Source organism: Ursus arctos, unplaced genomic scaffold, assembly GCF_023065955.2.
Source record: "Ursus arctos isolate Adak ecotype North America unplaced genomic scaffold, UrsArc2.0 scaffold_29, whole genome shotgun sequence".
In the NCBI taxonomy this organism is placed as follows: Eukaryota; Metazoa; Chordata; class Mammalia; order Carnivora; family Ursidae; genus Ursus; species Ursus arctos.
In genome coordinates this window covers 15,398,336-15,425,403 of record NW_026622974.1, presented here as the reverse complement: position 1 = coordinate 15,425,403, position 27,068 = coordinate 15,398,336, and the positions used below count along the sequence as shown (strand labels likewise).

The 27,068-nt window shown below is 36.2% G+C and overlaps 1 long non-coding RNA gene across 1 annotated transcript; it reads right to left on the bottom strand.

Moving 5' to 3' along the window:
• Positions 1–9,161: 9,161 nt before the first annotated feature.
• On the bottom strand, positions 9,162–20,912 carry LOC113261168 (uncharacterized). Its single transcript, XR_006410424.3, has 3 exons — positions 16,012–20,912; positions 13,666–14,703; positions 9,162–12,255 (listed from the first exon to the last, which is right to left on the bottom strand). It is a non-coding gene; the product is annotated as an uncharacterized LOC113261168 (long non-coding RNA).
• Positions 20,913–27,068: the final 6,156 nt, after the last annotated feature.

The following is a 27,068-nucleotide window of genomic DNA, read 5'->3' as shown; positions in this document are numbered from 1 at the left end:
TATCAGAAAGGAGAGAAAGAGAGGGAGAGGAGAGAAAATATCTTGTCTCTTAAAAGGGCACTAATAGCAGCACATATATGATTTTAAAAATAACATGGAGGAATGTGGATATTTGAAAAACTGACTTATTAAAGTCATATAAAAATTTATCGATACTTCCTATTTGTCAGAATATAATTCTTTTTCAGTAAAACAGAAACATTAGTGCTTTTTGCCATGCTTAAATACAACTTTAAGAAGCAGATTTATAGTACTCTAGCGTTTCCACAGTATAAGTTTTAGAAGTAATTTTAGGTGAGACTGGAAAGAAGTTATTTTTCCTTAATTTACACATATGCATTGAATTTTTTAAAAAAATTGGAAAAGAGGAGTTATCTTACCGTGATGAATTGGGCTTTTTCTTTTTCTTATTTATTTCAATGCATTACTTTGGTCTTCCTTGGCTGTCCTAAAATAAACTTTCTTGGGACTGAGATAGCTTGGTGTTGTCTTTTAAATTCTTTTTCATTTTCAGTACCTTTATCTAAAGAATGTTTGATTCTCTAGCAGAAATGTGTAAGTGTCAGTAGGGCTTCCTTTCAATCTGGAATGGGACAAGGGAGAAATTAAACATCCACAAACTTCCCTGGAACCTCTGACTTATTCGTCAGTAAACTTAGAATTTATCTCTGACAAGTGCAGGGTGTTGACTTTCTTTAAGATGATGTATGTAACTGTACATGTAATGGTGTCCCATGAACGAAACATTACAAGATATGCTATAAGTCTTTTGAAGGAAGATCAGAAGTTAAGTGGTAGCAGTAGATTCTAGTTGACCCAGGAAATGGTGTAAAGTGGGACGAACTCCGTAGTAATTGAGAAAACTGGGGAGAATGCCAAGATTTATATCCTCAGATGTTTACGAAAATAAAAGTAAATGAATGTGACTAAGAAGCTAGAAAATGGTCTTGATCTAGCAGGAAGAGGGACTAGTATTAGTTGTATTTAAAAAAGCAAGTATTTTTTTAAATATTATTTTCCTATGAGTGTAGAAGTCTGAATTAGAGGGGCAGAAAGGTTTACTTTGTCTTCACCTCCCAAATATTCAATGACAGAGGTAGAATTAGGTTTCAAGGAATCTTATCTTTGCAGGTTAGGTACTGAAAAAAGCTGATTTTTGAGGTGAAGTTTAGAATGCAGGATATTTGTTAAGAAATGTTCTTGGGATCAACACCTGAGAAAGAAAGCTGAAGAAAGCAAGTGTGAGTAGAGGGAAAAGTCAGGCTTAGTGACAGTCACAGCTGACCCCCAGGGAGCTCTGGTGCTAGATTGACCTTTGACATTGTCCCCAAATGGGCTGAGATGCTAGGCCTTTATACTCATCTTTCAACATAGAAATATGGATCATCCTTTTTTAGGACACTTGTTAGAAAATTCTTAGAAAAATTCCTGTAGCAATTAGTTGTACTGTACAGAAGATTAAATGAAGGATTATGGTTAGGAAGACCAGGGAACACTGATTAGGTAATGGAGAAGTATTGGACCAGAAGCCCAAGATATCTGGGTTCGCATCTTGCCTCTACCACTGACTGATTGTGAAAGCTCATGGCTCTTAGTTTCTTTTTCTAAATGCGAGGTGGTCTATTAGAGATATGAAGTATACAATTTTTTTCTACATAACTTTAATGGGTTATTTGTCCCAATTATGGAGATATATGTATGAAAAAAATCACCAAGATATGTCATTTTTGTTCTAATTGTAATATCCTTCAACCAAAGCTTTAAGCAGAGAGATAGACTTCATTCAGTAGCTTGAATTCTAGTTTCTTATTTCCCTTCCTCTTCTCATAGCTTACCATGAAACGTAGGCATCACAGAGCAATGAAATACTCAAAAAGCAGCAACAGAAGTACATGGAAAGATGACCTTTGTGCTAGGTGACTGGTCCTTCAATAACCTGTACCTTTTCAATCTACCCAACAAGAAAATTATAAAATGAAGACCTGATATTATTTCATCTGTTTCAAAAACAGTAAACAGTAAAAGTGGTACTGCATTGTTATTTTGCTAGAGGAAAATTGCAAAGTACATATGATATTGATGAAAACATAACCCCAAGGTTTATATAATAGGAATGATTTATGAAAAAAAAAAAACCCCAATAGTACAACATTTGGAATGGATTTTTAAATCAGGGGCTTTGGAAAGTGATTGAGAGGATTGCTGCAGTGGGAACCTGGATCACCATTACTGCAGAAGCTGGCACCATAGAGAATTGATAACGTGATCATCTTGTCTTAAAAGATTTACTGTTACAGTTGGTGCAAAGATTTACAATTAGAGAGTGATTGTGACTTTTCTAAATCAAGATGGGATAATAAGTCTTTAGGATAGAATATGAAACTGAAGCAAAATCAATGATTAAACCCTGTCCGTTTGAATGTGGATTTTTGCCAATACCTACAAAAATGTACAAGGATGTTTACTGAAATATTATATTGAAGAATTAGACATGTATATCATAGACACAAATGCGTTTTGTTATTATGAAGATATGGTGTTCTGTGTTAGGTTCTCTGAGAAGTGGATCCTGAGACGAAGTTTAGTGCATACAATGTTTATTAGTAAATGTCTTCGCAACCAATATCTGTGGAAGGAAAGGAAAAGAAGCAGGATTGGGTAGACGGGGTGGTCAAGGTGCAATGTAAGCCTGATAATAGCCTCTGGAGCTAATATGGCCAGCCAGAGATGACCCATCTTGGGTGGGATGGCCAAGTCTTTCAACCCCACCTCCACTGGCCACTCTGGGCTGGGAGGGTGGGGGTGTCAGCTCTCTGCAGCTGATGTGGTCTTTGCAAGCACTGTCAGCTGAAGGCTTTCTGCCAACAGCATTTCTAGCAGCTGAGGCTATAAACTCTTCATTGGGAGAATTTGGATGGCAGATCTCCTTGTCTGCCACGTATATAGCATTTTATGAGTTTAAATAGCAACATACTAAATAATATAAACCACAGTACCTGATCTTTGGCCAATTGATATCCATGCAGTTTAGTTTCTTCATTTTTTAGAATGGTCACATCTGTACGGGACTGTTGAAAATTAACACATGTAAAAGTGCTTAGAATACTCAGTGTATTGTAGTGCCCACTGCATGAATATTCATGATTATAAAATAGTACTATAAATCCCTGCATTCGGAGAGGGTAAAATCTTCACAACTTGTATCATCCTAATAATTGTTCTGTACATTTAGGTTTTCTGCCAATTGGAATGTTTTCAAGGAAATTGTTTCATTTATTATTAATTTTAAAACTGAAAAAAAGAAAAACCCTTAAAACTGCAAGCTTTAGATGCCAGTAGCCCTTGAAAATTTTATTGGTTTTTCCATTCTGTTTTCAAGATGTCCCTCCGGAATAAGTATCACTATTTCTGCACTAATATTTTAAAATTCTCTTTGTCTTAATCGAAAGCTTTAGGAAACCAAATGCACAATCTTTGAAAATGTAATTTCAAAATTACAAAACATAAACCTAGAAAACTTGAGCAACACAAAAGTGAATTGAAACTAATCTAGACATATAAACTCAATCTTAAGGCTTAAAATGTACCTAGTTACATGTGTTTGCCACATACTTTGGCAGAGGTAGGAGGGGTTTGTTTTGTTTCAAAATAACTAAAGAAGTTAAAGAATGTGTATGATTTTCTTTTCCTCAAACTAATTTATATGTAATATTTGTTTTCCGATGAATTGACTTAAAGGTTCCTATTTCAGGGCTTCTTTGTCAGTAGAAAATTTGGCAAAGAGCCCTGCCGATCAAACATTCGCTGGTTGTGGAGCCTGCAGCCACTGCGCCCGCTCCCTGCGGCCCTAGACTACTTCTCCTTTAAAAAAAAAGGGAAGAAGGAAAATTTTGGATGAGACCATTTTATGAATGACCTTTCTCCTCACCAAACTCTCTAGACACCCAACAAACTACTTCTCTATGGGAATAGATAGTGAATCAATATAACTTTGGTATGCACTTACAGAATCATATCAACTTACTTTCTTTATAGAACATTTTCATGGGGAAAACAATCGGGCTTCGATACATGAGAGGGTCAGGAGGTTTCTTATACTTCAGCTCTTTAGTTTGGCCCCTTATTAGGGGAAAGTAGAACATTCTTGTTGGAGAAACCGTAAACTACAAAAGAAATCACTGGTTTTTTTAAAAATAAATTTCAGAGAAACATAAACATACTATATTACTCCTGGGTTTTTTGAAGCTAAGCAAGCTCATGTCCTAATAACTTTCAGACTGGTGAGATGTAATAAAAGACTGACATTAATGATGGGCTGTAGGAAGGATGCCACCAATTTTTCTGTAAGAAGACCTTTTATGGTGACACACATTTTACTAAACTTGGCGGCATGGGGATTTTCTGTTCCCCACATCATGAAGTGAATGAGTCACATACTGAGACCACTGGGAGGAGTCTAATATTCAGAAACTACATTTTTTTTTTTAAAGATTTTATTTATTTATTTGACAGAGATAGAGACAGCCAGCGAGAGAGGGAACACAAGCAGGGGGAGTGGGAGAGGAAGAAGCAGGCTCATAGCGGAGGAGCCTGATGCGGGGCTCGATCCCAGAATGCCGGGATCACGCCCTGAGCCGAAGGCAGACACTCAACCGCTGTGCCACCCAGGCGCCCCAGAAACTACATTTTTATATTGAGTAACCAGAAGATATTATATCAGTTAAAACAGCAAACTTTCACACTTCTCCCAAATTGAGCTATGAGAACCCCTGATATGAATAGATATACACAGGTAGCAAGAATACGCACATATACTCTTTATACTATATTTACTTTTTTTTATTTTTTTTTAAGATTTACTTATTTATTTTAGAGAGAGAGTGGTGGGGGGTGGGGTAGGGGCAGAGGAAGAGGGTGAAGCAGGCTCCCCTCTGAGCAAGGATACTGACTCTAGGCTCCATCCTAGGACCCTGGGATCATAACCTGAGCCGCCAGAATTGGCTGGTCAACTGACTGAGCCTCCCAGGCATCCCTCTTTATACTGTATTTAAAAATATAGTTTATTAACTAAAAATAAAATCTAAAATAAATTATAACTTAAATAAACTTTAAATAAAGCAGTTCAAAGGACAATCCAAGTATATGAAACTGTCAACTAAGAATGAGTTAGGGGCATGGTTTCAACACTCTATGTAGGGAAAGAGTAAAACTTTTCTTCGTTATATACTCCTTAATTGCAGCATTTGTCTTCAGATAAGCATGGATTGATAAGTAGTTTTATTAAGGTGGCTAAAAAAATAGGACAATTTATCCAAAGAAGTGCTAGACTGGAGACTCAAGAATAATGAGTAATTAATGTTTATACTGTTTCTTCAGTCCCTCTGAACTCAGTAATTTTCAGAGTTTGGTTTCTGGACCAGCAGCATCACCATTACCTGGAAATTTGTTAAAAATGAAAATTCTCAAGCACACCCTAGACTTAAAAACCTGGGATGAGGCCCAGCAATCTGTGTTTTAGCGGGTCCTCCACGTGCTTCTGATTCAGGCTAAAGATTGGGAACCATTGTTCTATAGGAAATTATATGCCTTTTAAAAAAAATGTCATTCTACTAAATTGTATGCATATCTTAATTTTAATGTTTGTATTTCAGATGAAATGTAATTTAGATAACAGCTGACTCCTTACCAACTGATTTCATCATATGGTGATGCTAACAGTTCATCTTCTTCAGGATCATTTCCTAAATTATATGTAAGTATTTGCTTGCTTGGTCAGTTGTTGAATTCTTTCTTTCTTTCTTTTTTTTTTACCTGCTTTTATATAGAAAGAGTGCAAAACATAAACACCAAAGTACTGATACTACTTATTGAAACAGAATTCTCATAATTTTATGTAAGTGAAATAAAATCTGAAATTAAGTGCACCAGAAATTGCAGATTTTTAGTGTCTCTTGGATGATTATGGGGCCTAATCTTACTCATTTTGTGTTTAATTGTGGAAAAAAATACAAACAAATTAAGAACAATGCATGAAATGCCATAAATGTATCATCAAAGATTGTGATTTAAAAGAAAATGCAGGTACAGGCTGTGTAACTTTTTTTTTTTTGGCATCTTGGGAATGGAAATGCTCACAACGTAGACAGAAAAATCTTATTTTCCTTATTATTTTAGTTATCAATTCTTTTTGTATGCATGTGAGCATATTCAATCAATTGTTCTCAAACTAAATGATCTATGAAACTTCTTTTGCTACCAGAGAGTCAGATTTAAAAGGCCAGCTCTATGCTATTCTATGCTCTGCATACTTACTTTTTGCTGATTTCATTATTTGATGAAGGATGTTCTTTTCATGTAATTTTTGTGTATTTATTTAGCAAGCCAAGAGATCTAGAGACAAATGAAACATTTCTAGAGAGATGATGTATTTTATTAATAATTTATTATTATTTATATTTATCCTATCTTAAAATGGAGAAACTTTCACGGAAGCTATAAAAAAAGGTCTATAAAGGGAAAACATTAGGATTGGATTTATCTAGATTGAAAAAGGTATGTGGGAAAATAATGGCTAAAAGAATAACAAACATATTAAACTTAAATCGTATTACTTATGGTTTAAGATTTATTTATTTATTTTAGAGAGAGAGAGGGAAAGTGAGAACAGGTAAGCTGGGGGAGGGGCAGAGGGAGAGGGAGACAAGCAGGTTCCTGAGGGGGGATCCTGGACATAGGACCAACAAGGGGCTCAATCCCAGGACACTGAGGTCATGACTTGAGCTGAAATCAAGAGTCATATGCTTAACTTACTGAGCCACCCAGGTGCTAAAATATTTATATTATTTAATCTTAATCTAATGTAAGAAATTAATAAAAATATGGTAATTAAGAAATTTGGTCAAAATCAGTGATTTATAGTCATCAATTTTCTTAAACATTATATCCAATTCACTTTTTAATCAAGAACATCAAACAATTAGCAAATGTGCCGACTTACTAAGAAAAAGAAACAGTTTTTAGAGCTATACTGCTTGAATTCCTGTGTGGTAAATTTATTGCAAAAATGGCCATGATTCTCCATTTATTCCTATATTTATCCCCTTTTACAATGTAATTCAGTAGGTTCAAGGAGTAAAGTCTATGTCCTTACTCTTTGAGTTTGTATTAAACTTAGGACTTGGTTTGCCCAATAAAATGCAGTAGAATTGATAATGTGTCAGTTAAGAGACCATGCGTTTCCACTGTTTCTCTTTGAAACCTTTGCAGCTACTGAGAACAAGTCAAGGCTATGCTCCAGAATGATGAGAGTCATGTGTCCCAGCTACCCCAATAGCTTCAGTCAACAGTTAGCAAACCACTAACTAGACAAATGAGTGAGGCCATCCTCTGACAGCCAGGCCTTAGCCTTCCCATCAACTGAGTATAGATACTGAAGAAAGCCCACTTTAGATTAACTAAGTCTGGGCAAGATCAGTGGCACCGTCCAGCTGTCCTACAAACTCACAATTCACCACACAATTTACATTCACAAATGCATGGCACTGAGGTTTTGTTATTTGTGGCCCTTTGGGTTGCCAGACTTAGTTAATAAAAATACAAGATGCTGCGGTGCCTGGGTGGCTCAGTGGGTTAAGCGTCTGCCTTCGGTTCATGTCATGATCCCAGGGTCCTGGGATCCTGCCCCACGTCAGGCTCCCTGTTCAGTGGGGAGCCTGCTTCTCCCTCTCCCACTTCCCTCCCCCACTTGTGCTCTCTCTCTCAAAGAGTAAAATCTTAAAAAAAAAAAAAAAGATGCTCACTTAAATATTGAATTATTTCTAAATTAGCTTAGAATATTGCATTGAGATAAAAGAAAATTTGTGAGAGGCATATCTATACTAAAAATTATTTCTGATTTATCTGCAATAAATTAAAAGTATTTGAATTGCATACTTCTTTCTTCAACTATATTTCCCTGATGATTTGGCTTTATTTAACAGTTGCTTGTTTTGCATAATTTGCTTATCAGATTCCATTGAAACATGCTCCTACAATCATCACAGCCAACTTCTTTTGTTCTTTGGTCCATTGAACATTGATTAACGGGAAAACCCACAGAGCATTAGCATTATACACTGGTATACCAAACACTTGCTAGCATAGAGTCAACTCAGAGTTGATTTTCAATTTGATTTGTTAAAGCACATACTATTTTTTTTAGGGAAGTACAGTGGACACATAATGTTACATTAGTTTCAAGTATACATAGTGATTCAACCAGTTTATACATAATGCTATGCTCACCCCGAGTGTAGGTACTATATGGCACCTAACACTGTTTTAATGGCACAACTTGCTTTTGCCTTCTTCAGGATTGTGTTGCATATCCTGATAAAGTAACTTTTTAAAATGTTGTCCACCAACGAGAAAAGACCATTGTTATCAACTTTTATTCCATTCTTCACAGCTACACATAATGATTTCATATTCTCATGCTGGGAGAATATTTACTAACATCCATATAGAAGAGTCAGATTCTTTCAGGGGTGAGGTCCATTTCAAAAAATAGTCATGACAAGTACCTTAACAATTATACACTTCAAATAAGAATTTATTTTCCTATTTATAAGTGATGTCCCTCTTTTAAGAAGAGCCTTGATACCTAACAGGATACATTTTTCATCGATTCTTTCTTTAACACATCTGAAAAGTTCCTTGAAACAAGGGAGTGTTCAATAACACTGTTAACTCTTATTTCAGTGTGCATAATCCTAATGTTAAAGAGAAAGTATAGGCTTCACTTAATGTCAGCATTTTTGTCAACAAGAATTTGGGGGGCCTTGGGGCACCTGGGTGGCTCAGTAGGTTAAGCATCTGCCTTTAGCTCAGGTCATGATCCCGAGGTCCTGGGCTTGAGCCCCAAGTCAGGCTCCCTGCTCAGTGGGGAGTCTGCTTCTCCCTCTCCCTCTGCAGTTCTCCCCCCCCCCCCCCAACTTGTGCTCTCTCTCATGCCCTCTCTCCCTCTTTATCTCAAATAAAGAAATAAAAGAATTCGGGTGGCCTTTTGTTTAGAATTAAAACAGATTTTGGAGTTTTAAATAAATAGTATTCTCTCAACTGCATTTGTTAAAGAGAGCCACTAGGGTTTTGAATGTGAAGGAAGTTAATATTGAAAGCCAAAATAATCACAAAAAATCTTTAATCTTTCAGTTTGAATAGAACAAATGAAGTAAAAGAATAATTTTATAACATTCACTTCAACAGAACGGATATCCAGTGATGCTTGAGGAGCATTATTAGAAAATGGGCAAGACAGCCAATACCTTCCAAAGACCACTCATGTTTTGCTTCAACTTCAAGTAAACATTGTCTTCACGTTTATACTAGCATTTACCAAATTTTGACCTCCATTAAAGCAGTACTTTTTCTCCCTTAACTACTAAATAAGTGAATCTGCAAAATTTTTATTGTTTCTCATCTCATTTTATAAGCAGAACATTTTCACACACACACAAAAAAGAATATTGCATGGGCAAAGGGAAATTTTTTTTCCGGCATTATGATTGCTTATCTGTGGTTTATGCAAGTTATGGTTTAAAAAGTGAGACATTTATATTTTTATCTCTGTAGTAGTAAATGGAGTTAGTACTTTTAAAAATTATTGCAATAGATTTTGTTTTGGCACTTGAAAATTTGCTTGCAATTTTGGAATCAGAAAATACTTCTGATAGGAGTATGTTCAGTCCTTTGAGCTGAAAAAGGCTAATGAAAATATTCAGTGTGGATGGCCATTTCAACTTGTTTTCTTTATCTGAATTTCTCTTCATATGAATGTTTGTTATTTATCTCTTTCTTTGGTCCTGGTTTGTTGGGGTTAACGTAGAGCATGAAATCATCCATAATGCCTGGCTTGCTAAAATGGAACACAGAGGCTGCTGAGGGCAGGGAAGTTTTGGAGAAGGGTGTAAGCCTTTGGAATGCTGAGGCCTATGAGGCTTGCGTGACCACTCCGCTATAGGAATGCCTCAGGGCATTGCCTTCCCTGCCTCCCCCCCCCCCCCCACCAAGTGTTCTTAGCCCAAACAGCGCCCTGTGATCTAAGACAGGTATGCATTGGCCCTTAGGCTATGTGTAGCATAACTCGTAGAACACGCGGATTAGCATATCATATCTTTCCCATAAACAGATCCTCCTAGTTCCAGTAAGACCCCTTGTCATACATCACATGCTTGAGAAACAGTGATAAAGGTTTGTGATTATCCTGAAGGACCAATAAAGGCGGGAGCAAAGAAGAGCAAAGGGTGTTTGTCTCTGAGTGTTGACCCCTTTGCCTTCTCCTCTCTTTGACGTTGTCGGTGCAGGGATTGCTGGCCATTCCTGGCACTAGTTGAAGATCTTAGCTGGAAAATATTGCTTTGTATCTGATTTTCCATCATTATCAATATTGAATTAACAAATTCATATTGCTCACAGAGCCTCGAGAGTTCTTTTTCTTTGTTTAAGAAGTGTCCATGATTCAGAAAATGTATCACAAAATTTACTCTTTCATTTTGGGGTACAGATATATACAAATAAAAATAGATAACCGAGCTCTCAGCCTTAGCGACATCTTCCTGGAAACCTTGGCACGGTGGCAGCCAAGTGGAGGAAGAAGTGGATGAGCAGGCTGAAGTGAGAAAGGATGAGGCAGAGGTCCAAGGAAACTGCTAGCTTGTGCACCCATGGAAGCCGTAGGAGCAGAACCCTGGAAAGCTGGAGGCCAGGGACGCTAGTACAAATTGGACCGCATGCCTACTTTCTAGAACCTGATTCAGTGGATTGCAAGGACCACCTTTGAGAGACCCACTGGCTCACACCAAAACAATCCCTTTTGGTCCTTTGCCCTGGACGTGTGACTTTCGGGACTAATTCTGTTTTCATCTGTGGCTGAACTTAACACGTGTACAATACATCATTGCTTCTGCGGTCTTAGCTGAAGAAAAGATAGGTAATAGAAACCACTGCAGGAATTGAAAAGTTTCCATTTGATAATCTCACAGCCACACCAGTGGGTCTCTTTGTTCATAAGTGCAAACTTGTAACTAACTAATCAGAGTTCGAATCATTGAGAGAGTTGCAAACTAACAATAATTGACTTTGATAACTGGTGGAAAAATGGTCAACTTCCCGTTTGCCTGCAAGGGAGAGCTGTGTTTTAAGATATGAATACAAACCTAGAGTTAATCTTCCATAAAATTTAGGAAAGCCTGGAGTTCAAGAACTAGTGGACTTCCAGAAGCATATATGTTTTCGATGGATTTTCAGGTGTATCACTGTGGTCTTAGAAGTAAGGCTGCTGTTGACTGGCTGATTTCCAAGTTGACTGGAATGAGGCACTGGCTGATTGGCTGTTGTCTAGACTGGTCACTGACGAAGCTGCTGACTTCCACATGCATGGGGCTGTCATTCATCTGCTAACTTTCCAGAGTGAGACTGTTGTTGAGTGGCTGCTTTCAGAGCATGTGAACAGATTTGAAGTTATCTCCACATAATGGTGCTTACTTGTCACAACTTACAACTCTGGCCAAAACAGACTTTTTCTTTCTCTTCTATGAATAGAAAAAAAGTAAGTACTTTTAATTCTCAGCCCTCCCTGTTCATTTTCCCTTAGTTAAAACTGCAGGAGAAAGCATAAGGGATCGTTCAGATCTTTATTAGTGAGTGAAGGTATGGCTTCAGCTAATGTTGGCACTTAATTTATTTAAGCACCAGTTACTGTGGCAGAAAAAATAGGTCTGACATATTTTCGTAGTTTTTTGACCAAAGCTAAAGGACATTTAAAGTATCCTATCGAAGTTACTCCAGGACACAGAGCAAAATCATTAAACACAAGGCATATTCTGTGCATACGGGACACCTGGCAACCATAATGACAGTAGGTAACAGACCCTTCTCCTGCAAAAGCGGGGTTTTGTTTTTGTTTTGGGGTGGTGTTTGTTTTTAGCTCTTAATTTGAACACATCCAGTGATGAGGACCTTACATATCCCGAATGTGTGCAGTTTAGTTGACCATGCTCTTCTTGTCAGAAACCGACCCTTTAGTACACTGCACCTTTGTCTTCACCCACTGATCCAAATCCTAGTCTTTGTAATCATGCAGAACCAGTCTAATCCTTTTTCCACAATGGATTTCCTCAAACATTTTCTTGTAGTCATCATACCCCTTTCTGAGTTTAGTCTTATTAAGGTGAAATACCCAGATACTAACTTCCATTTCTTTGCCTTACAAGGCTAAGTCTGTAAAAAAAAGAAAAGAAAAGAAAAGAAAAGAAAAGAAAAGAAAAGAAAAGAAAAGCTTAGTTTAAAATGATTTATTTTTGTGAAGCTGTGCTGGCCGTAATGATTAACATTTCTATTTTCTGTACTTACAAACTGTCCTCTTTATAATTTCAGCTAGCATCTCACCCAGAATTAATATTTTAAGCTCTTTCTTTTGAAAATAATTATTTCATTTTACCATTGTCATTGGTAGTTCCTTTATGCCATTTCTCAAGATAATGGAATAAGTGCAGGGGTTTTTTAATATTTAATTTTTTTTTTTTTTTAATTTCCATAGACTCCAGACATGTAATTTTCTGGGCCATGAGCCCTGAGCTCTTACAACTTCTTCCTTTAACAACTTCTTAATGTATCTTGTATTTCAGTTCCCTCTTAACAACTTCTGTATCCTTTTCAATGGCAGCTTTGAAAATCTGGGATTAATTCTTACATAAGTACTGTTTTGTTATGGAAGAAACTATGTCTTCATAGATAGAAAGAGGCTGTAAATCATATTTAAACATTTATTTTAATATGCCTTTAGTGTTCTTGTGATGAAAGGGAAAGTCTTATAGAGGCATTATATTTTGAACTTTATAAAAGTATGTATAATTACATTTTTTTTAGAATTTCTTTATTAAAGTATTATTAACTTTATTGACATGGTGTTTGTAATGAAAGCCAAAAGTAAAAATATTTATGTTAGGTTCCAAAGAAGATCTTACCTTATTCATAACATCTAAATGCTGTAACTTGACCTTGAGATAAAACCCAAATGAAACGTGGAAAAGCAAATGATACCCACATTTTGTTGTTGATCAAGAATCATTGCATTTCACACATAACATTTTACTTTTTTATACATGACATGTTATTTTAATATATTTTTCATTTAGCTGATAGTATATAATTTAAATATTTTTCCGTGTTGATAAGCCAACAACTGCCTTTAGTTACAAGCGAAGTGTATTTTAGTATTTGTCATTGATTTTCCATATCTATGTAGTAAATAGAATTGTCGTAGCTGTTTTAAATGTGAAATGTTCAGCCTGGCAGAGAGTAGCTTTAAAAATCAGCGTCTGGTGATATAAACTTCAGGAACTAATTCCTAATAACAAATTTGAAAGAAAAAATTAATATGCATGTGATTTAAATACATAGTGAAATGTACTTGAGATTTTACAGTGCAAATCTATGAAATTCCTGAACTTTCCCTGTTTTTTCATACTTTTGCTAGAGATATTTTGAGTTATATCTAAGTTTTCTGAACTCATGCTTTTAAATAAAAATTGCACATAAGTTCTCAATATATATTCTAGTTACTATTGCTGTGTAACAAACCACCTCCAACTTAAGAGTTATAAGCAGCAACCGTTTTATTACACTCACTGATTCTGTGGATCAGGCACAGAGGACAAATAGTCCTGGCTCTGCCATGTCGGGAGCCTTAGCTGGGAAGACTCAGCAGTGGCTGTGGCCTTGAACAGCTGGAGCTGGAGAATTTACTTCCAAGATGGCTTCTTTTCTCACATTCTGGCATCTGGGCTGGATCTGTTGATTGGATCACCTACACATGACCTCTTCATGTGATATGGATTCCTCAGAGCCTGGTGGCTGGGTTCTGAAAGAATATGTCCCAAGAGATGCCTCCAAAGAGTGAGTGATAGAAACAAATGAGTGATAGAGTAAAAGCTACATGGCCTTTTCTGACCGAATCTCAGAAGTCACAATATTTCTCTTCCGTTGGGTTCTGTCGGTTAAAAAAATAGTCAGGTAAGGTTGGCTCTGAGTCGAGAGGACATAGACACCACCTCTCAGAGTAGGGTTATCAAAGAACTTTTGGACAGATCTTAAAACTTAAAACCACTGTTTTAAGCATGTTCATTTTTTAAAGATTTTTTAAGATTTTGAAATATCCGATATTATCTTTGTCACAAACAATTCCTAAGTTGACACCCAATGATTCCCGCCTCCTGGGGTTTACATCTTTAAAATGTAATACTCTTTTTGTGAATGTGGGCAGAATCTGTGAACTTGCTTTTGACTGATAAAATAAGGTGATGGAATGTCATTCTTGCAATTATATTATCACATGAGGTGCTGTCTTAGCTGACTGGAACTAGATATTCTCCTGTGGGTTCAATGAAGGATGCAGCCATGTTGGAGAAGTGCCCACATGGCAAGGAACTATGAGTGGTCTCTAGAACCTGAGAGCAGTCTCCGGCTTGCAGCCAGCAAAAAGTTAGGACTTACAATAATATGGTCTCAGAGAAATGGATTCTGCCAACAACTCAGATGAACTTGGGGGTGAATTCTTCCCCAGCTCAGCTTTCTGTTGAGAATATAGTCCATCTACCTTGATTGCAGGCTTGTGAGATCCTGAGGAAAGGACGCTGTTAAATTATGCCCAGATTCTTTTGCATGGAGCTGTGAGATAATAGTAGAGAAAAAAAAAATTAAGTAGCTTAATTGCTTTAAGCTGCTTAGTTTGTGGTAATTTGTTACACAGTGACAAAACACCAATACACTCTTATTGTAGGTTCCCACATGTGCTGTGGTTTTAATCATATAGAGTGACCACATGATTTTATTGTCCAAACTGAGACTCTTTTAAAAATGCTCTAAAGTAAAATGAAATTATGTAAATTCTGAAATATTTATTTATTAACAATATATTGGTACACCTATAAAATAGCTCTGCAAATACTTTGAAATTTCTGGAGTTAAGAAGAAGTTTGGAAAATGGACAGGAGATGAGACTGGAAAGATAACTAAGAGTCTCCTCAAGTTGTTCACAAAGGCCCTAATATTCTAAAATTGGATCAAAGATAATCAGTGAAGATAGAATATTATACCATTAAGCAATGGTATTTTTGTCAACATCCATTCTTCACAAAAGACTGTAGTTCAACGATATATTTCCTAATATGTATAAATTTTCACATCCAGATCTTCAATTTTGGTTAGTAGAATATTTCCCCAGTTTGGCTACATTCATGAATTATTTTTGCATCACAGCCAATCCCAAGTACATTTTTTTTTTCTTTATAGGTTTTTTTTTTAGTAGGAATGTTGCTTTTATTATATTGGTATGTTACACCAGAGTTTTCATTTGTATTATCACAATCATGACAAAAATTATCTTCCATGTTAAACTTTTAACTGAGCTTATAATAGCATTCACAGTGAAGTCAGATCTTTTACCTTGGTGGAATACATTTCAACAGCTTTATTTTTTTTTTAAGATTTTATTTATTAATTTGACAGAGAGAGACATCCAGCGCGAGAGGGAACATAAGCAGGAGGAGTGGGAGAGGAAGAAGCAGGCTCCTAGCGGAGGAGCCTGATGTGGGGCTCGATCCCAGAATGCTGGGATCACGCCCTGAGCCAAAGGCAGACGCTTAAGGACTGCACCACCCAGGCGCCCCTCAACAGCTTTATTTTGATACCATGAATCAGATGGGAAACCAAGCTTTTTGGTAATTAGCTAAGCTACTTTTCTATTGAAATTTCTGAACACAATATAATAAACAGGTATTACTTACAAGTTCTCTTTTTCATGGGGTGAATATATTATCAGCCCTATCTCTGCTATTCACATGTACACACACACACACACACACACACAAATACACAAAAACAAAACCCCCCAAGTCTTAGAAAGTAAATAGGAAGATTAACTTAGAATAGTTACTTAACTAAATGAAAAGTCATGCTTTATAGATTAATACATACCCCACCTCTGCCTGTTCATGTGTTTAGATGCTGTCTTTGGGTGCAGTCTTCTTAAAATGCTGATGCTTCTGTTGTAGATTTGTCTTTTAATTTTAATGAGATCAGTACAACTCCCAGGGTAGATAGTAAATACCGAAACACATTTTGTTCAAATTACAAGCGTATCATCAACTTTCTTGAGAAATGGAAATTCAGAACTTATTACTCTAAACACACATTTCTGTTTTCTCATGAGATTGCTATCAAAAGATTTTATTACAAAATAAAAAGTACTAGTATAAGTAAAAATCCAATGAACACTTGTTGACTTATGTTGTACAATTTTTAAAAACTCCCAGAGTATCCAGAGCGTTTGCTACTATCTATACTCTGTAGCAGGACTACTTAGCCTCTATTCATGTATATTTAGCTTATGATTTTCAGTATTTCCCTCTGGCCCACAGGATTGGTATTCTGTCAGCCTCAGATATCTCACAAGACTAGGAAGGGGTCACGGAAGAACTAGCCAGCTGGTAAGACTAGGGGACCAGCAGGGGCTGATGGGTAGATTTCCTTTCTGACCATCACCACCCAAGATCACGTGGAACTGGCTCTCCCTAGCTGCTTCTCACAAAGCACATTTTATTTGATCAGCTGGTACCCTGCATGCTGTCCTTGAAAAGGAGATAGTAGTTTTATGTTGCATCTGGAAAAGATAAAATAAGTCTTGTTGCTGGTCCTCTTACAGATTTAACCACGTGTTAAGGTGAGAACCCCATTCTCAGAACAAATGTCTCACACTCTGCAAGATGAGATTATGGCAGAAGCTAGAGGTCGACATAACCCATCCTGGCTTGTTCTAATACAATTATTCAATAAAATTCTGTGTTAAATATGAGAAATTCAGGATATTCGAAATAGTATAGGATACCAGGACAAGTATAATAGGGGACTGACCCAAGCAACCTGGAAAGTCTGTCTCACTGACAGGTGATGTGAAAGACAGAGAGGACCCAGATATTTGAGGTAATGAGAGGGGAAGAAAGAAAAGAAATTAACTGTCTATGTAATAATTCAAAAGCATTTTTATAATTATGAATTCATTTCTTCCTAAGATGAATTTCTTACCCTGTGCTGCCAAGAATTTTTTATAGATGGTACAGTTTTTAAGAGACCAAGTTTGTTTTTCTTACTATGTCAGTATAAGATAGATGTTCTAATTTAATTACTCTATCTACTAAAATGATGACTAATATAATATGTGATGATAATCCCCTCACTTTAGGAAGGTAGTATACATAAGTGGTTCCACTATAGCTTTGGTGCCAAACTGTGTGGTTTTATAAGCCAACTTTGGTCAAGTTCTTTAATGTCTCTATGATTCTAATTCTTTGCTTCCATAATGGGAATATTAAAGATACCTACATAAAGGGGTTGTTATGAGGATTAAATGAGCTAACATATGAAGAACTGTTAATATAGTGTGTGGCACATAGAAATCAGTCAATAAATGCAAGTTAAGTTAAGGTTGTTATTATTGCAATCAACTTTCCTAGAAGCTTAGAAGGAGATAATACTTATCATGGATTTAATATTATATAAATTAACCATGCTTGATTTGATATAAAACTTTGATTATTAGACTATACTCCTTACAACATTTTATAGTCAGCATGAAACAAAACAAGGTTTTAGATCAAGAGATATTCTATTTTTTAAAGACACGGTACTTACAAAGGCAAAATCTTTATAAATTATACTGTATGATAGTTTTTATTTTGTGTGAAAATATCACTTCTGCCACATACAGTTAAGAGAGGTGGCAAAATAAATCTAAGTATTGCTGGCTATTATTTATAAGAAGATAATATTTGAATGCTAAGAGATATAGGATTTATAAACTAATTTTAATGATTTTGTTTTGAACTAACAATACTAGAAATATATAGATCCTCTTAATATTTGAGTGATTATAAAGTAAAATAACATGTAGGCAGCTTTATGATATTTAGGGGTCTCATACTCATAACTATGGTTCTGTCAGGATGTGATCCCAGGAATCTAATTCCTTGGACTGAGCTTTAAATCTCTGCCTGGGAAATCTGGTCTTTGATGGAATTTCAACAACTCAGTGAACAGGACTAAGGGAATAAGGGAACCTACTTATCGGGAGAGGTTTTACATTTGTAGGAAGTCTGTTTTCCATGGGTTAAATGTTTGAAATCGTGGGAAAAAAATGTAAACCTAAAATTGTCCATGTTTTTGATGGATTCCATTCTTGCTTAGTGTGATTTCAGCAAAGCAGCTCTAGCCTGCTGATAAAAAATGTAGGCTCCGAAGTCAGACCCCTTGGATTTGAATTCCAGCTGTCTCACTAACTAGCCATGTGATGTTATATGACTTAGTTAATTTCTCTGTGCTCACATTGTCTCATCTGTAAAGTAAGAATCATAGAACCTTTCTCATCAATTAGATAATGTGTACTTAAAGTACTTAGCATAGTTCCTGTCACGTGGTTAAGTCATTGCCATCATCATTTATACCAGTGATTCTCAACCAGTGGTGGTTTTGCCTTCCAGGGGACATTTGGTGGTGCCTGGAGATAATTTTGGTTGTCATAAATTAGGAGAGGCTACTAGCGTCTAGCAGGTTAGAGTGCAGGATTCTACTAAAATTCCTACAATGCACAGGACAGCCTCCACACACAGAATTAGCAGGCCCAAAATAACAATAGTGCTGAGGTTGAGAAACACTGATTTAACTTATTCTGTTGTTGGAGATGAAGTTTAAAGGCCAACAAACATTTTCAAAATGTTGTAAATAACGCTGATTAATCCCAACATTAACTCTGTATTTTCTAAGCTTCTGTTAAGCAAACTGTGAGTTACCAAGAATGAGAAATCTCTATTGATATGTAAGTATGGGGTGGGAAAAGTTTCTGAAAGAATAATAAAATATATAAGGCAACAAGTGTGTTCCTACAACATAGAGTAAGACGGTAAAACAGAAGACGGACGCTGGAGGAAAACCAATGGGAGCGGGGACTGAGCAGGAAGAAGGGAATGTCAAGAACCTGATGTTAAGGCTCCTGTTCCCCTTCCCACTCCTGCCTTGGGCTCTGGTGGGTTTATAACTTTTTAGTTAATTTCAAACTTTAAACGAGTGAGTGAAAAGTTATCCAAACATCATGTATGAGTTTTTGAAAGCTGTAAAAATTAATACTGCATTACACAATAACTATAGATTATTGCCTTAAAAATTCACATATTTCATATTGAGGCATTTCCATTTGTGAAGTTAGTGGAGATTTGAGGCTGGAAAAATGCAGGGCATTGAGTAATGCCACTTATTAATGTATTCTTATGACTTTCTGCCCTTATAATTTTTAACTAAAATGTTCTTGGAGTGATGGCATTCTAGTTAGAAAGGGACTCCATTTTCCAATCAGTCGTGAATTCTCTAGAGAATTGTACTTCCAAGAGAACCCTGGGAAACTGTTGGCATGGCAACTACTTTTTCCATGATGGAAAAACTTCCTTAAGTGGTTAAGAGTAGAACTTCATTAGTTCAGGAAAAAAAATACCGTATGATATGTGGGGAAATACACTAATGAGTATTCCAGGTGACAGAGAAGGAAAAAATGAAAAGTAAAAAGTCATCAGGAATTTAAAAATCACAATTTCTTTGGATAGATGTTTTGATAAATTTATAGCATGGACATAAGTTCATGGCTTAAATACCTTCTACAAAGAGAAATACCCCCAAGCCACCACCACATGTGATTATCAAGATGAAGTATCCCTCTGCCAATTTCTTGAGGACCTAGACCTTAGTCTTAAACCCTCAATTAAGACGGAGAATGTATAGATGCTGAAGTTATGAAGAGAGTTCTCTAACTTTATGTTAACCCTATGGAAAGTACTCTTAATATCATCAAGCCTGAAAAGGTCCTTGAATTTCATACTTAAGACAAGATTGGTTCCTCCATACATTGTGGAAATCTCATAGAATTCAGAATTAGAAGACTGAGCTCTAAAGGAAACATTATAACCTCTCTGAACAAAGGTTTCCTTTTCCAGAAAGTGTTATGACGAACAAATGACTGTGTGTATGAATAATATCTGTTTATCATTTATTCTTGAAAACCATGACATGAAAAAGGTAAAGCAAAGGGTTTGAGAGACACAAATTTAAACCCACTTCTTATACTTTTGATTTTGCTATAGTTGTTCAAGATCTCTGAGCCTCCGTTTCTGCAGCAGTTAAATGGAGATGAGAATTCATACACATAGTTAAAATACCCAGTGGAGTGCTTCATAGGTCTTGTCACTTAATAAATACAACCTTTCCTCTCCTGTTCATGAGAACAGGTATGACACACTTTAAAAAATCTAAAGCTGTATGTAACAGTCTGACTTGCAAAATAAATACTTTAAAATTAGTCTCTTTAGCACCTCCCGTGGATTTATGTGTTTATGTTCATTTGTGGCAAAACTGAAGAGGATCATTGTATCTATAATTTCTACCATGAAATAATCATGAACATAAAAATATCATTAGATAGGTGCTTTTATGAAGATTTTTATTTGAAGTTATTTCCATGTCTTGATTGTTCTTGCTAGTAAAGTAGCCCGTTATCAACTGATCTTTCTTGCCCCATCCTGCTGCCTTCATCAAGATGGGCTTGGTCTGTCCAGTCCTATCAGTGTGCCCTCCTTCCTGGTGCCTTCTCTTATGTTCCTTATTGAACATGGGATGCGCTCTTCTACAATGCTTCTCAACTTATATTATATTACTTGGCCCTTATCAACAGACTTTGTAGATATTTGAGTGGCATATTTCACTAGAAAATTAGAAGTCTCTTTGTGTTAAAGATTGCTTGTTCATCATTACTCCCCATACAGTAGTATAGTGCCCTATACTTATGCAATTAAATACTCAATGCACATTTAATGAACATGCAAATTATGCTATAATGCTTTTTTAATCTAGATTCTAGAACTGCGGCATTTAATGTCTTACATTCATCTAATTAAAATGCATCTGCTACTATATATTAGATATTATATATGTACACATTTTAATTTTTGTTTTTTTGGATGTCACCATTAGAATGGGAGACCCTTAAAGCCAAGAGGGTGTGTCTTTCATGTTTGTTCATATTTATTTTCCCATTAACTAGTGAGCATCAAAAAGATCTCTTTAGTGAATTAAACTAATGTTCTATAGAAGTCATTAAATTTGGGCTTTATAGATTCCCTCCAACTAGGGCAATATCATATATATATATATATATAATATGTATATCATATATACATATATATATATCATATGTATATCATATATACACTTATTTAAGAGAGAGAGAGAGCATGAGTGGAAAGGAGAGGGAGAGGGAGGAACGGACTCCCTGCTGAGCAGGGCTCCTGATGCGGGACCCAATCCCAGGACCCTGAGATCATGACCTTAACCGAAGGCAGACGCTTAACTGAGCCACACAGGTGCCCCACATACATATATTCTTAACAGTGAACTGATTTGATTTGAAAAGAGGAGAAAAGATAGAAAGCGAAGATATATTACTGAACACCTACTATGTGTAAAGCAAAATACCAAGTGCTTTGTATTTGTAATTGATATTGACTTGTTTTCTCTCATCAATAGTGCTTGATACAGATTCAAAGAATAACAGTGTCCATGAATAAGATTTAATATAATTTACCTGTTAAGGTCACATTTATTATGAACCATCAAAATATATCAACTGATTGATAAAAACATTTTCCAAATAGAGTCTGAGTTTGTAGGTAATGGAATGGAAAGACACTTTTATATCTATTGGCAAAAATTATGTGCACTGCAGCCATCTAATGAACTAATAATAGTTAATGAATAGTCACTGTATCTTTTATTTTACAATATAGCTGGCAAAGCTAATGCTTTTGGATCCTTCTGAATTAGTGCAAGAAGAAATAGACTCCTACATCTAGAGAAATGTGGTTTGCAGCTTTGTTCTGATTTCTGTATCTAGTGCCAGGTATCCATCACCTGGGTGGGGTGTTATTTTGGTAAAATAGATCTCATTACTTACTCTCAAAAAAATGCTCTATTTCAGAACAATGCTATTGTTAATGGAACTTTGATTTTAGGGACCAAATGCCAAGAATGTTTTTAAACACTCTGTTATCCTTCCCATCAATTTAGATCAGCCAGACATAACATATGTGAGAAGTTATCTAAATTTTTCAGCAATAAAACTGAGATGATGAAAGCTTTGCTTCCCCTTAGGTATCATCCAGTATTGGTAACCAAGTTGTTTTCATTCTTTCTTTTTTATTGTTTAAGGCTGGAGCACATTAGCCTTGTGATACTTGCCAAAGTTCTACGGCATCATTGTTTGAGACTCACCATATGTGTCTTTGATCTCTGCCCAGTAGGTACCTTGGCTACATGCCAGTTTGGCACTTATTACTATTACTATTTTGATTTTTTCACTTGCTTCTGATTTTATCCACGCTGTCATCATACAAACCCTTAAATAGCCATCTTTGGGACCAAAAGGACTCACAAAATAACCTGTTTTAACTGGACCTTTCTTCCCCAAGAACTTGCCACTTGAGAGGATTGATAATGGTCAATCTACCTCGTTTTGGGATGACTGGTCTCTGGAATACAAACTCATCCCCATTCTGTTTTCGAGAGGATATATCCTTTGTTTATGATATAGGCAATGCATAACTATGTAATTTATTGTTGTCATTTTATATGGAGAAGAGATAGGGAGAAGGATGGGAGTGGAGAAATGCGGCTTCAGTCTAGTTTTCTTTTTTTGTAGATTTGTTGGAGTATCAGAACCGTATCATAAGTTTCTCAGGTTCTCCAGGTTAAACTTAATGTTCTCAATTCAGTTCACCATCTCCTGGATTCTATCTTTACATTCCTAGAGGTGAGAGGAACTACAGGAACTGAAAAATATATGCAAACACGTAATCATAAAAAGAAAAATTCCAGTTAGAATTCTGATAAATGTGGAGGACTAAGCCGATGTGAGAGATGCCTGTCCCTCCCCTCAGACACAGATATCAAGGATGTACCCAGGGACTAAATATTGCCAAGAAGCCCATAAGAGGGTACAGGTCTTTATAGCCAGAGGCTGGGGCTTTTATTACATGGGAATGAGATATCCAATGACCATCTGAGAAAGGGAGATAATTGAGCCAAGATCATGAACCATTGTCTCCAAAGGCAGTTCCATGTATACGAGATAGAAAAGGTTTGCCTGAGTGTGTGAGTGGGAAATGAAATCCCTGCAAGAAAACTGAAGCCAAATTCCATTGTGCATGGTTTTAAGTTCCAGGTTCATAATATCTTTATGGTACCCCAAGCTAAGATGTTAACAAAAAATAAATCCCAGAGCTGTCAAACCAAACTCATTGGAAATCCCAGCCAAGCCAAAGTGAAGCCATTCTTTAGGGGTATACAAATAACCCACACAAGATTCCCATAGGAAAAAAGAAAGCCTTGGGGTGTTTGGGTGGCTCAGTCGGTTAAGCATCTTATTGGTAGGAACTTAGGGAAGGGAGTCAAGAAAAATGCAGGAGAGACAGGTACATGTGAATGTTTTGAATGCTCAGGTCATGATCCCAAGGTCCTGGGATTGAGCCCCACATCAGGCTCCTTGCCCAGTGAGGAGCCTGCTTTTCCCTTTCCCTCTGTCTCTATCTGCTGCTCCCTCTGCTTGTGCTCTCTCTCTGTCAAATAAATAAATAAAATCTTTTAAAAAAAACCTTCACCAAGGATAAACTTATATTAGTAAATTAACAACCACGTGAGGAAATGCTGTATATATGAAATCAAACATTGTTAAAAACAAACACAGAAATTGATAGAAACAGAACCATTGTGGAAGATTTCCACCACTGGGTTGTTTTTGGAAGATTAATTAGACAATTATTTATACAAACATTCACATGATCATAGTCTAGCTATCCATCTTCCTTTCAAAAATAAGTAAAAGGCTATGCTTTAGAAGATTATTAAAAATCATTTTGATTATATGCATATATGAATATTGCATAGCCATTAGCATAATAGTTTGAACGAATTTAATTCAATGTTAAATGAAATGGGCAGAATAAAAAGCAGAGACAGGAAAATGTTAATTTATTTTCTCTCTGAGAGAAAGTATGTTAAACTATTTCTAGCATTAGAATGATGGCTCATTTCATTGATATCTTCATGCATCTTTTGTGTTTCCAAAATGTGTATAATATGGAGCAAGATTCGAATGATAGTACAGCACGGGAGAGCTCTGAAATTTTGAGAACTTCAAATACTTTGATATTTCTGGAGTTAAGAACAAGTTTGGAAAATGGTTGAACTCAGGATGAGACTGATAAAGATAACTAAGAGACTCCTCAAGAAAACTTGAGTGTCATTTTAATAAACTTCTCTGCAAAGGTTATGAGAAATCTCTAAGAATTTTAAGCTTCGACATACTGATCAGATAAATATTTTCAAAAATTGCTCAGGCTGTACAGTGTGATTTTTGAATGCAAAATAAAACAGAAAGCCAGACCACTGTAATAATAATAGCTAAATTTTATTGGGTGCCTACTATGTGCCAGAGACCGTGTGTTGATCACTTTATTTATTCTAGCTCATTTAATCTTTGCAATGGCTCTGTCAGGTAGAAAACTTTATCATCACCCTCCTACAATAAGGAAACAGGCTGAAGAACTTGCCTTGGTCATGCAGTTTGTAACTAGTGGAACCAGGCTCCCATCTCAAGTAATCTAAAACCACAGAGAGGGCTCTCCCTCACTGTGCTATTGTGGTGCCCTTCAAAGAGAAATGTGGCAGAGAGAAGTCAATAGGAGAACAGAGAGAGACAATGGATGAGTCCAAGATGTTAATTAACATCTTGAGAGATTGGATTTTTGGTAGGAACTTAGGGAAGGGAGTCAAGAAAAATGCAGGAGAGACAGGTACATGTGAATGTTTTGAATGAAAAGTTACTTATATTCCTAGAGAAAACAGGAAATTTAATTTCTTTTAATTCACAATGATTTTTTATATCTTCTTATATTTGAATGATTGAAATGCAATGAAATAGAAATAGCTTAGTCTTGATGCATAATGAGAGTGGTATACGAGCGCAGATCACCATATGCCACAGACTTTGTGATTTTTAACAAGTATTTCCTATAGTTGGAACCCAAGTTTCTTAACCTGCTTATGGGGACAAAGAGCTACGTTGCCCACCACAGGGATTTGCTGTATCTACTCTGATTTCATCTAGAGATTTCTCGATTTGCATTAACAGGGGTACTATTGACATTTCATTCTAATGATAAAAAGAAAGATATACACTAATGTAATTGTTCAAATTTATATATTTTCAGCATTCATAATTAACTGTAACATCAAACTCTACCTTCCAGCAAAAGCCCATCTATTTTTACAAACCCTTTCATTTGTGAGATTAAACATTCTTAAGATATTGGTCCTTGCTATTGTTAACGATTTTGGTATTTACAGGAATTATAGTTTTAAATTTTTGATATAGCATTTTCCATATGAAAGATTAAGTCTGTGTCGATGAATATTTTCATATTTATAAGGCTTTTCTGAAAAAAAAAACCCACTGTATTAGTATGGTGAATTAATTGGGATATGACATTTTCTGAAGACCTTCCTATTTAGAAAACTATTAAGCAGTAATGTTTACTTCTAGGTGTTCTTCATAGCAAAGGAACATATAATATTGGCCTGTCTCAGAAGTGATATTCTCCAAAAGCTTAGACTTCACTATTAATTGTCGAAACTATTTCAAGTTTTGAAGGACTGACTCCATTCTGAAGGTTACCTTGTTTACTGTTGTTCAAGTTGGTCCTTTTAAAATTCTTTCAGAAACTACGTTCCCTGTTATAGTATTACAACAGGGAGGGGGAGAAAAGGTTAATAGGCATTGGTGCAACCTGAATGCATTTCAGTTGTGGAGGAAAAATAATTAACAGTTGAGGTCTGCTAAAAACAACATAGAATAGATTTAGCCCTACCAATACACACCTATAAATAGTCACTTTCAGGTAAATAATAATTGGATTTTTTTTTTAATAGTGCTTTTAAGAGTTTTAAAGGCATCCAATAATTACATGACTTCACTTTGGCAGCTCAGGGCATGTTCTCCAATTAATAGTCCCTGGTCAAAGCTGTGAGGTCTAAGATCCCTTATCCTCTTTGCCCTTTCCAGTTCTGTTCCGCTAAGAGAGCTACATGATACCTCTCTCATTCTTTGCCTTTTTCTGTCCTTAACTGCTTTACTTCTATTGCTGGTGGAAGTCTCACCACTCTCCCAGGTAGTAAGGATTGTTAACTTATTCTGGGTGTTAAATTCCTTCTGAGTGTGTTTATACTATGTTTTACAAGATAATCTTTGCCTCCTTTCATCTGGTTGTGCAACATCAGACAGCTTCTGATTTCTGTTTGCTGCAGCAGCTGGTAGAGCTGACTGGTATGCCTGGCCATGCACGCTTGGCTGCACAAGACTGTTCTTGATGAATGTCTATTCAGTTGCAAGCTGCAGAACCCACTTTGAAAAGTTTTAGAGTGGGTCCAGGTGATGTAAATGTGCTTGTGAAGGAGAGGAGGTTGGGAAGGTGGTCTGTTCAAGATTACTACACCAAAGATTACTCCTATTCTAATATCCTAAGGATTTACGTAGCATTTTTAGTTCCAATGAATTTAGCCTTTAGGGCTTCAACAATTTTGAGCCATGCGTCTTTTAAGCAATTCAATTCCAGTTAAGTGCTTAACTTGTAGTACCAACTTGACAATTTACTGACTTAACCAAGTTATCTGTGACATCTCCCCAAATGTACTTTATATATTTTCTTTTTTATTAGGCTGTGTTTTAACCTTGCAAATGAGTTCAAAATATTTTAAAATCGAGCTTACTGTCATCCAGCATAAACGCAAGTGAGTTCAACGCTGGGCAAATCCACATTAAGCATGAAAGTCTGCAGCTGGAAACAAGCAAACTCACCGGCACAAAAACGCATGCGCCCTTCCTTGTA